Source organism: Strigops habroptila, chromosome 7 (assembly GCF_004027225.2).
Source record: "Strigops habroptila isolate Jane chromosome 7, bStrHab1.2.pri, whole genome shotgun sequence".
In the NCBI taxonomy this organism is placed as follows: Eukaryota; Metazoa; Chordata; class Aves; order Psittaciformes; family Psittacidae; genus Strigops; species Strigops habroptila.
Window position 1 is genome coordinate 48,039,524 of NC_044283.2, and position 16,479 is coordinate 48,056,002.

Here is a 16,479-nt window from a genome sequence, read left to right on the forward strand (position 1 = left end):
AAAATATACTACTCTGAGTCCCATTATCATGACTTAAATAGAAATACCATTGAAGGAAACTACGTTCTATCAGCATAATGCTTAAAAATATAGAAAATGCTTCATAGTGCTTCAAGTTGAGATATTACCTGCATCCGAGAGAGAACGAGTTATGTGAAGAAATATATGTACCTGCATGCTATTTTTTGCCTGCCATCAGTGGGATTTCACTCTTTGTTTGTAAAACTAAATGGGGAGAGATGCTCCAGAAGTACACATAATTTAAATCTTAGTATTTCTAAGATCAAGATTTGCTCTGTTTTGCGGAGTAAAAAAGAGATAATATTGCTCTTTCTTTTTCTCCTCTTTCCGCTCCTGCCTTTTTCCAGTCAATACAGTGGCTGTGTCAGCCACCATATTAGAGACATAAGACACCTACAGCACACACAAAAAAGCAAGCTGGAAAATGGGGAGGTAGGAAGCAGAGGAGATAAAAGTTAAAGGACACTGTATCAACACGTTAAGAAACATGCAGCATCAGTGCAGCTGGATTGAGTCATAAATTTGCAATTATACTGCAATAAAGTTAAGCTGTAAAGACAAAATACTGTACCAAGCAACAGTGATTTAAAATAGCTGAATGCTGCAAAAATTATCCTTACAGTTATGAAGTAAGTACAAATAAAATTTCTTTGCCCTATGCTCCAGGAGCAGTGTTAAACTCTCTAATACTGAGGAAATTGACTGGCCAAGCTGCTTTTATCAGTAGTAGCCACAGTAGCCACCATGTAAAAAGTTCACTGATGTTTGTGAGGAAAAAATATTTTTTGTTTTTCTTTTCCCGTGCCATACCTCTAAGTATTTCATGTGCTTCCTGCACCAGGTTGATTTAGTATGTTGTGGATATGGTAGGATTTTACTCCAATTGTTTTGATTACAAATTGTTTTGCTTTTGGTATTTTAATCCTGTCTTTCTCATTACACAATAGGCTAGTTGTTGCACATGAAAAATATTTGCAGCTGCTACATTGATTAAATATGTAACAGCATGTACTGCGAATATATTCACCTGTTTAGATTTAGAGCTTCAATCAGAGCAGCCACAACATCAGCTTGTGTACAGTTTTAATAAACATCTCCAAAAAAGAGAAACAGAGAAAGATAAAGAGGCCAGTGCTTGCATTGTAACTGTAAGGTGACTTTTTCAGAAGCATGTACATATACACCAAAGTATGACATAGATTACAAGTTGGAGCTCTCTCCCTTTTTTGATCTTATATCAGCTGTTTCATATGTTCAGCAAATCCCCCAGATCCCTGGAGGATTCCTGTCATGAGCAAGACAAGTAGTAGTAAGAAAATATGGATAAGAGCTGTTGGGGAAAAATCTAGGGAAGCACAGGCAGCGGAAAAAGAGGAGTAGGTCTGAGGTAAACTTTCCCATGTTTTAATCAGTCATGCTTATAACCTGTACTCTTGGTAAAACTCTATCTATCTGTTGTTTGTTTATACAGAAAACCTATAGGGTATTCACCCAAAAGCAAGGTAATGTGCGTCTAACTTGTACTGACCTACTCCTCTATCCCCAGACATTTATTCAAAGCTTTTAATATTGATTTTTCAGGAGTATTTCAGTCCCACTCCCAATTATCTTTTTATTATACCCTTTTGTATAAAATAGAATTTTAGTGCCCAGGTTTCTGTTTTAGAAGAGACTGAGTTGAGAAGGACTTATCTCTCCTGGCAGTAGCAGGTGCAGAGGTGATAGAGACCTCAAGTCAGAGCCACAGAGTTTACAGGCAGAACAAAAGGAAGAGAAGTCCTTTTCGGCAGATGAGCCAAGTGGTAAGGCAATGCCAAGTTATTTTGCCCAACAATTCCACTATATTAATGTGGCTGTATTTTGAGCCTTATTATTGTTACTTCATTTTAATCTTAATCTAATCTTGTTTTATTTTTCTGTTCCTTATCTGGACCTGAATAAATAGAAGTGACTGATATTTTTGACTGGAAAATTTTAGATGTTCTAGATAAACATATTCAGAGATACAGTCTAGATAAACGTTATATTAATTATTTATTTTCGATTCTTATAAAATGTTTTACAGTACTCTAAAATGTGCTACGTACCTCCATAGGTAAGTAAAAACCTCTTCATTTTCTTGTTCAAGAAATAGTGCACTGTCATGGATGAGCTAGAAAATAGCATTTATGGATCAGTGAGAAAGCACAAGTGTTCAGAAGTAAAATTATTACTTTACTTTCTAAATCCTATGCTGGTGCTGTGGGAGCAAATGTACATTAAAAGAGCATATAAAACCTATTTTACTTTAATATCAGATGGAGTAATTCAAGTAGTTGTATAATAATAAATACTATTTGTAATTGTTTTCAAGTTCTCCACTCTTCAACTGTCCTGCAGTTTAAAATTATACCTTGCCATTGATATTCAGAGAATACAGTACTAATACAAACCAGATTATTTTCTTTAAGAAAGCTTAAGTAGGCAAATCATCATTCTTCATTTATTCTTCCAGAAGTCACTTCTGTTTTTCAAAGATGTCACCTAAAAGCAGGAATACCTTTTGAGAACTTGGAATTCAGTCCAAGTATGTTACAGCAATTAATCACAAAGCAGAGCCGTAGTTCAGAAAGGAGTCATATCCCTATTCAGGTACAGAGTTTTAACATGAGCTCTAGCAAGGCTTGTTTATCCTCCTATTTAAAGTCAAAATGCCTAAAAATCACCTGTTCAAAACAACATTTAATGCTTCCAGCTTTGTCTTATCTACATACTTATTGCTGAATTATTTTTTTTTTAATGTGATACTACATAATAAAATACACTAAATGCTTTAAATTCCAAATTATTGAAAGCAAACTTGAATTTATAGTGAATGCCTGATAAACTTCAGGGAATCCATAATTTAGATAGCAATAGAACATGCTGACTCCAGCTACAATAATAGATTATACTTGAAAAGGCAACAATTAAATACATAGAATAGGTTTGGTTTCTATGGGAACAGTTAAAGAAAGGTTTTTTAGCATTACAAACAGTGTGTATACAAGGGAAATTATGTTCTTCTGAGTCAAAGAAGCTGTGAAAGCTTTCCAAGGAAAAGACTAGATAATATGAAATGTTTGAAGCAAAAGCTTTTAAGTATCTTTCTACAATATGTAAATGTTTTTGTGTTCCCTCTTGCTGTTTTCCCCCTGTTTTTCTGCCACTGATTTTTGGAGTTAGATATTTTGAGTTGTGTGGCAAAAGATGCTTTGTAAATAGGATTAGTGGTTGAAAGAGCAATGTGGATGAGTTGTTGTATTTCTGGGGCCATTTATAAGAGATTTAATCCTATCTCATAAATCTTACTTAGATCAAGGCATCTGTACTGTAGCTTCACACTTTCTTTTGCATAGTTTTTTCATTATTCTCTTAACCTGGAAATAACAAATGCACAAGCTAGAGGAGGAAGAAGTTGAGAAAATTACCAGTTCTGTGTTTCCCTAAAGCTTAAGTCCTTTCAAATAGGATTGCACAGTCACATTATATATGTTATACTTAATAATATTGCTGAATATTATCATTTGTATCTCAATTTTTGTATTTGTCAAGAGAATAAATGTTAGACAGGAGGAATACTTAATAACATCAAGTTTGCAGTAGACCAAATATTAGATAAAAGCATTTAAAGTATCCTCTATACTTAATCTAAACCAAGAGGTTTTGTATATCTATTGAGGAAACTTTAAAAGCTTAGTCGTCAGGAATGCTCAGTCCTGTACTAAAACTTCACAATCTTCAAGAATTGGGAACACCTGAAATTTGGTCCCTTGGAGTAAAGGAAACTGTAGCTGAAGCCAATTAAGCACACTTGCTTTCATGATATGACAATGAATTTAAAAAGGAGAAGGTTCTTTGATTGCTTTTGAAAGAAATAAACTGTCCTAAAAATGTATTATCACCTATTATTTAAATATCTATTAAACAATACTGTGTTATTTCCATGTATCTCTTTCAAACTGCAGAAATGGGAATGTGTTGATGTTGAACTATAACCCAACAGTCATGTAAACTCTGCTAAATGTCGTCTAATTTTCTGTGCTTACTTATAAAGTGAGAGTGCCTACCTTTTGATGCAAAGTGCCATACAGATTGTTATTTTTAGTACTGAAGTAAGAGTACAGTACATTGATAAATACATCTTCAGGGGCACTAAGGCAATATACTTTGAAGTTGCCTTTGTTTTGGATGTAGTATTTACTATGAGATTGATATGAAGCATTTTTCACAGTTGTATATGAGAAAAAAGAAAGACTCTGTATTGTGGAAGATGATTCTCTATCGTTATTGAGAGACCCAGCATTGACATATGTGTGTGCAATCATGAGTGAGGGGGAAGTCTCTAGATACATACTAATTTTTGCTTGTTTGGAACCTTTACTGTGCCTGTGTATGCAGTTCCTGTTTTCTTACATGTCACCTTTAAAAAATGAGGAAGTGGAGGAGCCACAGTGTTATAAACTGAAATTTTATAAATAGTATCTTGCAGCCACAGTGTTATGAACTAAAATTTTCTGGATTTTTTTTTTTTTTTTTTTTTTTTTTAATTAGAGGAAGAAAACACATCTCTTTACAACTGATTTTTCACTTTCACCCACATTCATATGTTTAGAGCATTTAATAACCTTAAATTTCTCAGTCCAACTCCAAATTTCTGTCAACAATGAACAAATAGAAAACCACTAGGGTGAGATAATGACGGGTACAATTGAGCTTAGTGGCCTTCTCTATTTCTCAAATACTCATTGACCTTGGCATCCTTCTCCATGAGGAAGGAGGATTTGGGGGCTGTGAAGCTAGTAACTTGTGTTACAGATGGTTTTGTGCTGATCTCTGTTAGTAGTCCTCTGTGAAACTCCAACTGAGCACCGCTGCAGAGGCCGTACACTGCAAACCTTTAGCTGCCATGATTATTATGTGCTGCTTCATTACTAGCCTGAGCCTGTTCAAAGCTGTATTGAAAAGCTGATGAAATTGCCTTTAACGGGAATTGAGACAAACCTGTTGTGCTGCCTGCAGGCAAATTGCTAACAGAACTGAAATGAGCTTAGGGCTCAGCATTATCTGTTTGAAATACTTTTGTCTGAGCCCTGTTTCCCATCATCTAGCCTGGAGGTATCACTGATAGGGAGCAGGGTGGTGAGTACAGGCACTGCTTAGCCCAGCTGTGTCACAGCCTATGCATGGCTGGGAGGAATGGGCACTGAGGTACTTTCTCTGGCAGGAGAACAGTTTTTGTAGCATTGACAGAAAGTAAGGGCTGTTTTTCTTTGCTTCTTAACAGCTGCTTCAAAGATGACCACAGAATATGTCAAAAAAAGTAATAAAAGACAGACAGGAAGTCTAGCTTTAGACAAGCAAAGATAATGAGTACTGTTTTATAGATTGCTTTCCTCGAAGAGAAAGGTAACTCAGGCTTAGCCATGGCTAAGGCTTCATAAATGGAGTTACAGGTACTCCAGTGATTTTAGGCAGTCAATATATCATAAAATGATTACTTTTTTTTCGATGAAGTAAAAGCGGCCTTGCATCCGTTATTCTTATAGATGGCATTGGCCTGATTTATGACATTTACTTGTTTTCTTAAACAACCTTTGCAAAGTAAGAAAAGGGTAAAACAAATCTTTCAGAAAGCTTACTTCTGTGCACTGTTTTTACTAGCAGTGCCTATACAGGAAGCATACTTCTGTGAAAAGTCTTGTAGAGTTGTTCTGATGGGACCAGCTAATATTATTTTTTTAATCTTGTCTTAAAAATAGGTATTTTTCATACATGTGCTTGTGTGCTAGAGTTACTTTTCTATGCTGCAGATAGCTTAAAGTCAGCCTGCCTTAGGTGAAGGAAGCAATTTTCCTTATTTCTGAACTAATTTTGCTTTGACCCTGAATACTGTCTAAAATATTTTCCAAATACATCCTTCTTATTGTATGTAATGAAGTAAAGTCAGTAGTAAATAGTCAAAACTAATAGCAGAGATTATAAATGAGTTTACTTAATAATACGTCAAACTTTTGTGTGATCATCTTCAAACCGGTAGCTATTCGAGGCAGGCAAAATTTCAAATCTATTAGGGAGTAGGTATAAGCAAAGTATCTTTGGGGGTCTTTAGCTGACCATATGCGAGGTTCATAAGGGTCAATTTCGTTGCCTACATTTTCTTTACACCAGGATAAAACCAGAATTATGACACAAGCTTAGGGAACTCCTGATAATGCAGAAAAAATTTCATCTACTCATTTGCTGCATTTTCACTGGAGAGAATGGGGATAAATACTTCACCCAAAATTAAATGCCTGTGCCATCCGCATTGGATTCCTGTGTACCTTGCCAATAAATCAGGCTGTCCAAGGCAATTCTATTGCTTATCCTCAGAGGTGTCTTGTCTCATACCCAGTGCAGCTGCAGAGAGATTTCTTGAAGAATTAAAATATGCAACTGTGCCTTTAAGTGTCAGTGGTTCAATACAATGCCGTGACAAGAAACCTAAAGTGGCTGCTGATCAACCTCCCTTGGACTCTAGAAACAATTAACTTGGTACTTTCTTGTTCATTTGTTAGTTTTACTGAAAAATTGAGTATTTTAGCTTGAATGGAATGCTACCTAAATTGATTTGAGTATGTCTGCATATCACTGTTGGCATAAGTTAATAGTTACATACTACCAACTAGGTACCTGGAATAGATAGCAGATTAATTAATTATTTTTAACAAATCTTTTTTGGTTGATACAGTTGATCAGTGTTTGAGATGCTTTTATCAGGTATGATTTAGATTTTTTTTTTTTTTTTGTCTTTTATTTTGTAGCCTTATTTTTATAGATTCTTCACTGATGCTGGAGGGAAAAAGTTTGATGTTTTAAATCCATTATACTGATTAATGTATCGTGTAAATGTTCTTCATTGTTGATGGTGAATGGAAGAACACATGCTAATTTGTTCAGTCATCATGATTTCGTTACAAGAGGAGTTAACTGTAGATCATTTTGATAGAGCTGCTATGTTTTGTGAGCTATCTAATCTTGAATCTGTACTTGCTTACATTAGGACATTCTTTTCTAACAGACGTGTTTATTTTGTGATCAGGATAGCTGCTGAAAAAAGGCACTTTGCCCCTGTCTGTCCTATGAATGCTGATGAGCAGAAAGGAGGTTTGCTGTCTTGCTGTCTACTCCTCAGGTTTCTTGAGGTTATGAATCCCATTGTATATTGATGACACAGGGATAAACTTGTTCATTCAAGCACACCTATGAAAAATTCATGTCTGTTCTAAAGATCTGTCACCTTGAATGCATTCTGGTGCCTGTATGAGCACATCACATCACATATTGGTCAAAGGCTGTATTTTTTTTAAATTTAGTTCACAATGGCTTTATCCATCTGCCAAAGCAAAAATAAAGAAAAACTTTGTGTCAGTCAAAATTTGTAGGGAAACTTTGATTGAAGATCATGCCTATCCTGAGGTTGCTGCTTCCTCCAGATAGTAATGAATTAAGGTAGTTAAAAGTAGGAACTTTAAACCATGAGTTATATAGCTAGAGAAGTATAACATGTGGCAGCTGTTATACTGTCTTCAAAAGACTAATTACAATCTCCCTTGCCATTTCTTATATTAATGCAAATACAGTGGTAAAGCAGTTGAACAGTTGAGATTCGCTTTGTAGACTCTAATTTCCTGATGTTAAAAGGTCTTTGTATTTAATGATAAAATGCTGGATGCTGCATTATGCTGAGTGGTTTTGCCCAGCAATTTGTACTGCCCAAGAGTATTGCTGATGCTCTGACTTCCAAAAACTAGGAGAGAACATGTGTTCTCATACATATGTATGCTTATAAAATAGGGGCCTTTAGCATGTATGAATAATACCTTTTGAAATCAAATAGCATTGAGTTTCGACTCCCGTCTTGGAAATTGTGTGTTTTTGTTTTTAGTTTGGTTTCCTTCCCCTTTTCCCCCCTGAAAATGCAATGGCTTTGTGAATTAGAACATTAAGAAGTCAACAAAAGTTCATGGGAGTCAGTTGGATTCATATAGCTTTGGTGCTCAAATCCCTCCTGAAAAGTAAGAAAAAAGATATAGAAGATTTGAAAATGCTCTTCTGTATTACTCCCATGTTTGAAAGTAACAGATTTTGTTGTATTGAGTTTTGTAGAAATTATAATTTACCATAAATGCACTTTTATCTGGAGTCTGAAAGTGTCATAATAGAGTTGATCTATTTTAAAAATTCAACTGTGGTGCTGTGAATATCCACATACTTATTCAAATTTAAGCAAATGATGGGTCCATTGAAATTTAAGCCTTTGCATAAGTCTTTGGCAAGCTTGTGCTATTTTATCTAGTGTTCTTTCATTCAGTAAAGCAAACTGGGATGATATATGTCTGTGAAATGTAAATATAAGTACTTTTGCATGGCAATATTTAAAGAACTTTAGGAAAATAAGTACTGAAAATGGAAAGAAAAACAGAAATTGAAGATAAAAGCATTTTTATTTCCACAGAACTAGCCAGAAATATTCAGTTGGAAGATATAAAGGACAAAGCTGTAATTCAAACAGGTAAAGGTCATGCCCTTGTAAAGACTGGACTCTCTTAATTTTGAATAATTTAAACTATTTCTTCTTTTGAGGCAAAGATTATAGAGTGAAAAAATCTATTCTACAGTCTTAACCATTAAAAAGAAATTTGGTGATCTCTTACCTTTTCTGTCCTTCATTACGTGCACATTTAAAATTCACTTCAGATATTAATCACACTTATAAATCCATTTGCAACCATAGTGATTTCACTGAGTAAGACTGAAATCTTTCAGGGTAATGGAGTCCTAAGTAAGTATTAGTTATTATATAAGTAAGATCTTACTTCTTCCAGGTGGGGATGCTTTATCTGGATCTTCTTCTGATGGATAAAGATTTCAAATAACACTTTTAAAAAGTAAAGAAGTTATTCCTAGTATTCTAGTTGAATCAGGTAGTAGCTCTAAACATTGTACAGAAGCTTTCCCAGACAAGTGTTACCTTCTGCAAGCTCCAAACCTTGTTCATTGTGCTTTGACATATGGACTGCACTAAAACCTTCTAGCACTGAGGAAGTCTTGAAGTCTATCAGTGCATTTAGGGAAAGATTACTACATACTTGCACTGTTTTCTTAAAACTGTCAGTGGCGTTTTGAGTTTGTGCAGCATCTACTTACACCACAGATATTGTCAGCTATGGATGATAAAAAGCGAGGTTCGTGCTTTCCTTATTCCACCATTGCATTCATCCCACCCTGGCCTTGAAATTAGGATACAACCTACATCTACTTGCTTCAGCATCACTCAGGAACAGAAACCTAAATCAGACAACTGAGGGAGAGGAGTGAATGTCTGGAGCAAGGGAATTCGAAGCAGACACTTGTTGAAGCATAACTGTTATCAGTAGGATAAAAGTTTATTTTTTTTACAGCGAATCTGCTTTGGGAGCTTTTTGCCCTCACAGTCCAAATCCCTATTCAGGCACTATGTAGCTGATTTATAGCTTTGAGTTTCAAGGAGATGCTTTGGTGAGGACATGGTAACAGATGTGTTTTAAGTCGGTTAATATGTTTTCAGGCTACAAGGTGTAGCAACAGTTATTTACAGTATTTACTGTTCTGAAACATTTATTTTCATGGATTTTGAGCTGCTGAGAAATTCTGTAGAGAATTTACCATGCTACAGTAGATGCTAGTGAGAAGTGGGATTTTTGTAAGAAACCATCATTGTCAAAGTCAGCACCCTTGAATAACAAAACAGAATAACCATTAGATCTCTTCACATCTTTTCTTTATATTTCCTATGTAAAACTAATCCTTCTGTGACAATCATTGAAACAAATCTCAGTGCATTAGGAATGACCATTAAAATAAATCTCAACTATGAAAAAATCTCAATAATCATGAAAATAGGTCTATGCTCATTAGGAACTTTGGTATACAGGCTTATTACAGAAGATGGGACAATTTTTACAAGAATAATCAGTGAAAGCAGACGCCTTATCTAGCTGCTGAATATCCTTATCTGTACTTAGCTCCTTATCTGTACTTAGCTACCTGCTGAATTCTGGATTAAATGTATTTGTTAGTCCTATGTGAACCGATGGTACTGCAGCTGAACCCAGCAGTGTTCCCTTTGCTGATTTTTTGTGCTGCTGTTTCGAAGAGAACCACAGAATTGTCAAGTGAGGCCAAGTGTGTGGATACAATTCTGTACAGAGGAAACTCAAAAGTTGCATGTGTATTTGCTTTTATAAAAAGCAAATAGTGGAAACATTCACCTTTTCTATTAAAAAAAAAATACTAATACTGACAATTTAGGGGTACATCTATGAAATTAAATTCTTCAATTTTAAAAATTCTATTACATCAAAATCCTAAAGTATCTTTTAGTTATTCTAGACGAAAATCTTCTCTGAAATACAGTCAGTCTCTGTATTCATCGTGCAGTAAGTTCACTTCTGCCTCATATGGACTTGAACTGTTGGTCATTGTTTTGTTCTTCAAATAAAAGGAAATTGGGCTATGGGAATTGAAATCAGTGGCTCAGCTGAATGGGAGTTACCCGTGCGTACCTGTGGGCAGAGTATGAACCATTTATGTTTAATTAAATGTAGTAGTCTGAGTGCAAACCAGATCTAATCTCTGTTTATTACAGGGCAGGAATGAGGAAATCTAGTTAAGCAACAGAATAGCAGAACTATAGGGGATCTAAGGAGCTGGAGGTATTGTTAGATGTCTAACACTAGAGCTTCATCTACACTGGGAATAAATTGTATAGATGACTTTAATTAATGCTGAGTTGTAGATTCCAGTTCCAATGAATTTCTAAAATTAATGAAACACTGTTTTGGGAAAGAATGGCTCTATACAAAAAGCATCAGCCAAAGAGAGAATGCCTTTGTATTAACTCAGTTTTAAGATAAGCATTTAAAACGGTACTAGATATTGCAAGGGGTTTAAAAGCTTAATATCTTCCTTTAATATCTATTTGACTTTGTGGTAAGACTTTCTTGGAAACTCAGATTGTATATATAACTTATAAAAGCATAATTTTATGCACCGTTTTTTTCTAAAGGGCGCAACAGGGAATGCGATGCCATCTTTTTCTCATTAAATTATAGTGATGCTTTTAACCCAAATAATTCAATCTTTTTCAGGTTCAAGGCTGATTTTTTTCAGAACAAAATCCAGATTTTATTCTGAAATCTCATAATCTGTATTTGGCGTATCCTAGGAATGTAACCTGAGGGAATACTTCTTCCTACTGATCTCAGATGATATAGAAACTAATCTGTACCCTTAATGTTAAAGATAATCCTTCTGGGTTTCCTCGAAGGAATCTTCTATGGCATCCTATTAGGAAGATAATGAAAGATCCAAGTTTTTATTACTCAGAGCTATTTTGGCAGTAATAAATATGCTTTTTTAAAGAAAAAGTTGCTAAAAAGCCAAGTTCTGTGGCTTAAAATAGCCTATTCTTCATCTGTCTGCACTGTGCTTCAGGATATACAGACAAACCAAAAAGCAATCCCAACAGAAATGGTTTGTTATTAGGCCAGAGACACCACCACCTCCTTCCCTCCCACCCACACCCCCCTTAGTTGTTAGGCCATCAGTCGCTTAATTTGCTGAACTCCCTAGTGTACTTGATTTACTCAATTAACTGCAGAAAAATCATTGTAATGAAGTCTTGGGATTTTGCAGGGGTGAGATATGGCTGCTTTTATTCTAACGTCCTCTGAAATGGATTTCACTTTAGTCTGTATTTCCCCTTCTAAAATACCAGTGGTACAGGAGCTATGGCTTTTACATTGTCTTTGCCATATTTTGTGAAGGTTAGATCTACTGCTTTTACTACTTTTTTTCTGTATAGGTTCATTTATGATAACCTACTCAAAACCAGTAGAATTTGCTAAAATGTCGCTGCACAAGGAAATACAAATATATAAGGTCATTTATAAAATTGAAATATGGTTGGGAGCAAAAGGGATACCAGAACATTGATTGTATACATTGTTGTATTCATTTAATACTTTGCTTAAACGTGGGTTGCTGGTTTGGGGTTTCTTTTTGTAACACATTACCATTGACCAGCTAGAAATGAACGTCTTTTTTGGGGTTGGTTGGTTTGTTTGTTGGGGTTTTTTAATCCAGAAATCATGAGGTGCTAGCTGAAGCAAAATGATTATGTTGATATTCTTCAAACTTGTTCTAATGAACTCATGCTGTTTGAAGCCCAACAATATTGCTTTAAATCTCAATTTTCTCACTGTTGTGAGCATTTTATTATAAACACATTAAGGAAAAAAAAAAATCGCTTGGATTCTATCACCATGTGAGAAGAGAGTTTTCTTAAACTGTTCCCTTTGAAAGATTTTAGTATTCTTAGTATGCAGTAGTGTGCAAGATCAGAGGAGCAGAGAAGTAATTTGCCAACATAGCAAAATATAAAAGCCTCGTTAGTTTTGCATAGGATTTTTAGATGGAATATGACACCTATAAAAATGTTATATTGGAAAAAACTGCTTTCAGATGCTTTTTAGTGTCCTCTGTCCAGTCAATGGAAGTTGGTTCTTATGATGCAATGCCTTTAGCTTGTTTACCTGCTTGCGTGAGGATATCGTGCATTTGCTGTAGGGCTGCTCAATTCATCAGAATTTTGAGGGAAAAGTTTTGAGGAAATCCAGTATATCCTTTCCAGTCTTTTAGAATGATCTATTTAACCCATCTCTAGAGAAAAATCTTCTCCTTTCTCCAGAATTATTTGGCTTTGCTTTTTTTTTTTTTTTTTTTTTTTTTGTTTGTTTGTTTGTTTGCTGAGGAGGGTGATGTATGTTTAGGATGTTCAAAGCCAAAGTGATGATGAACAATGTAAGCAGATGGAATCTCTGGAAAACTGTGTATCTTTTGTTCTGATTTGTGACTAACATCTAACATAAAATTAATATTTCCAAGTTTCTATATCTTGAATTTAGAAGTTGTGTGTATGATGAAATGATACATCATGTAAAGAACAGCTTCTATCCTTTTAGATGCCAGGCATACATATGCCTACGCACATAAAACTCTTCGATGTAAATTCTGCTTTTGGTTCAGATCTATGTAATGCAGTGGAAACTCTTGAAGATACACGTGAGTGACTGAGAACTGAAATTGGTCTCTCTTTTTTACTTTATGAAAGTAATATAAAAATCATCTCCTGTGCAGTAATCAGAATTTCGTATCAAAACGTAAGCTCATATGGATATATTTGACCTTAGGGAATATCAACAAAAATTAACATCAGACAAGATAAATAAAACATTACTTTTTTCACTGTCAAATCTGTGATTGGGCAAGAAGCTTCATTTTGTTATTGAAACATTTTATTGCTCTTAAATTTGTATTTGTATCATATATTATACAGCATTCGTATGTTGCCTCAGTATTTCCGTAGTACTGCAAAGTTCTATAAATGAAAAAAATATGTTATTGCCAGGCAATTTAATGTTACTTCAATGAACTGTAGTGCACATTGCCATGTGCAATTGATATTACTTGGTATAGTTAAGCAAAAATGAATGAAAAGTCCCAACATTAGTCATAAACATTAGTCACAACATCAACATTAGTCACATTAGTCATCACTGAGTTCTCAATATCCACTTCTAACTTGACTATTTTCAATGTCTTCTCATTTGCAAGTACATAGCTGGATCTTTACCTTCAGATGTCAAAACTTTAGTGAAGTTGAGAATTAGCTTGTTTTCATATTGGCTAGTTATTCATCTCTCTTGTGTTTGCATGGGCCCTGGTTCCTTTTCACAGACCTCTTGTTCAAAGTTATGTCAATCACAGATGTATGTGTATTTACCTTTATGGATGTCCTAAATCTCAGTTTTGCCACCAGATCACATTGTCCATCATAAATGTAGTTTGTGTAAACTCTTTGCTTGCACTTCAGCCTACATTCATAGTAACAGCAACTGTTGCTGCCACCCACCAACTTTTCACATTTAAAGCCTAGGTTTGGAGACGTGGCAGTCTTAGGTACTAGAATCCCATATACAGTGACTTAGGTGCCCATTTGTCCAGCTTCACTCTCCCAGCCGTACCTCTTAGCTCTCATCTGAGCAGGACATATTGCCAAAATTTAAGATTGTGTGAAATTTATTTACAAATATGTGTTTTATGAATATGAACAGATTACATGTTAAGTAAGCCAATTTATGTGTCTTGAAGGAGTGTAATGCTACTTGCGCATCTGTCCAGAATTTCTCAGTTGATGTTTTGTCCTTTGAAGGCATCACATGTTTTAGAAAGTCAAATCTTTTTAGCAGAACTTATGTCATTACAGCAGTGTGATGTTCTCTGTGGTTATACTGGTCTTATCTGTTAATCTTGGTGTAGGTTTTCCCAGAAGGGAATAAGGTAGACTTAGCTCGTACAGGTCATCTTCATGTCACTGGGCATAAAAGGTGTTACAGGGCATGTCTGGAGCATGGGGGTGGAAGTGCACATGTACTAGACATATGTAACTTGTGCTTTTGTCCTGGTAGGCCTTCCTTGAGACAGCAGCATTCTTACCAGAGCTTCTGCTGTAGCAGGTACGTGAAGAAGACTGATGCTGTGAAATTGCACCAGCTGTTGTTAAGTTTGCAGTAAAGACCCCAGTGGTTAAAATGGTTGTGACTGTAGAACTTTTTACTTTTGAGTTGGTATTTATCATACACTGGTATTTGAAGTCTTTAATGGTGATTAAATATAATCCTGTTTTACAAATTTATATTGACACAATTTACAAAGAATGCCTGTTTGGTGGGACCAAAGGATTCCAGTGAGGAAATAATGGAACCAACAAGAATGAGTTTTTCCTGACTTTATTACAATGGTTAAATTAGGAAAATGGTTACAGGGTGTTCAGGTTACTTACTAGGTTATATGCTTACCGACCCCGTTAAGGACCCGATGATCAAGAGACCAGCTCCAAGATACATCATAGCAGGAGAGGTGGCAGGTACTACTTTGGCGGGTGCCCCCGCAGAGGCAACATGGACCTCGGTGGTAGTGAGATCTGCCTTCCTGCCTCTCACGAGTCCTGGGCTTTTATTAGTTAAAAAGTGCTGACCTGTCTTGGCTCAGGGGGCCAGCTTGTGCCAAGAGGAGTGGCCTAGTGGCCTATTTGGCACTAGTTTGAGTCTGTGTTCTAGAGCACAGAGGGTCTTTTAGGGGTCAGCAACTTCCGGTTACTTCCCTTCCCTCTTCTTCATCACTATCTTCATTCCAGTGTCTTCATCACCTCTAAGTGTCCTTGGCTGCCTTTTAGGGACAGCAGTTGGCTAAGGCAATTGGTTACAACATCCCCGACTGATGAAAATGATGAATTCAGCACAGCTAGTTTCTTCTTCATAGTTACAAAGTTACACTTACAAGGTAGAAAGGCTCCGGATGTACTCCTACAAGGCAAAAAGGCTCGGGATGGGCCGTCATGGACCATTAACTATTGTGTCTCCAGACACAATGCCAATTTTGTTGCTTTGCTTAAAGATCAACATACTGGCTTGCATGTTTCAAAATATCCTGTGTGAAAGCATAAACACTTCTCCCTGAACTGTAATCTCAATTCATGATAGGAGTCAGATGGAGGTGTGCATTCCTTGCCGAATGATAGGATGGATTCCCAGAGAAGCCTAGGAAATTAATTATACTGGGCAGCAACCATCCGTATTGGGTATGGAAGCTAAATTTGTAGCAAATGTTGAAGGATGCAGATGCTGTGGACAAGTGGATGAGAGCAGTTGCGGTAGCTGGGTTGCAGTGATGCAGGAGGTGCTTGGGGACAGCACAGCAGTACATTGAAACAGTAGGCACACTGGCAGAGCTCTGGGAGCAGTGTTGATAACTTTGCAAATCCTAAACCTGTTGACTTGGACATACTGTGGTTTTTGTTCTTTGTTTTTGGTTTTCCCCCAGTAATGACTTCTGTTAGAATTATTTTAAAATACAACCCCCCAAAAAAACCAAACAAACCAAACAAACAAGCAGAACACCAAAAGCAAACCAAACCCCCAAACATTGTATAAGTGGGGTAGCATTTCAGGAAGTAAAAATACTTTCGAAGTCAACAGCCATCCCTTTCCCCCGAGTAAAGTGTTTTGTCTATACCTTTATATTTTTTAAAGCTTTGCCTCAAGGAATCAATGCTCTGCATCTGCAGTAATGTCAGATTTCTGTGGTTTATTAATCTCACAGTAGGCTGGAATTTAAACAGTTTTCTTATGGTACTCTCCTCTGTGTTACCATGTAGTTCTTAATAGTAAGGAGGCAAGCTACAAGCTTTAGTGCTGGAAAAGAGAAGAATATTGAAGGCTTCTGTCATGTTTTTTTAAACAGAGTTTTCAGTTACTTGAGCTTGCCGAAAGGAAGAGAGTAACAAAAAATACC

General features: G+C 35.9%; 1 protein-coding gene across 5 annotated transcripts in view; it reads left to right on the plus strand.

The window, feature by feature from the left end:
- Nucleotides 1–16,479, plus strand: part of CCSER1 (coiled-coil serine rich protein 1) — a 684,293-nt gene that overhangs the window by 177,022 nt on the left and 490,792 nt on the right. The gene's annotated exons all lie outside the window — the stretch shown is intronic.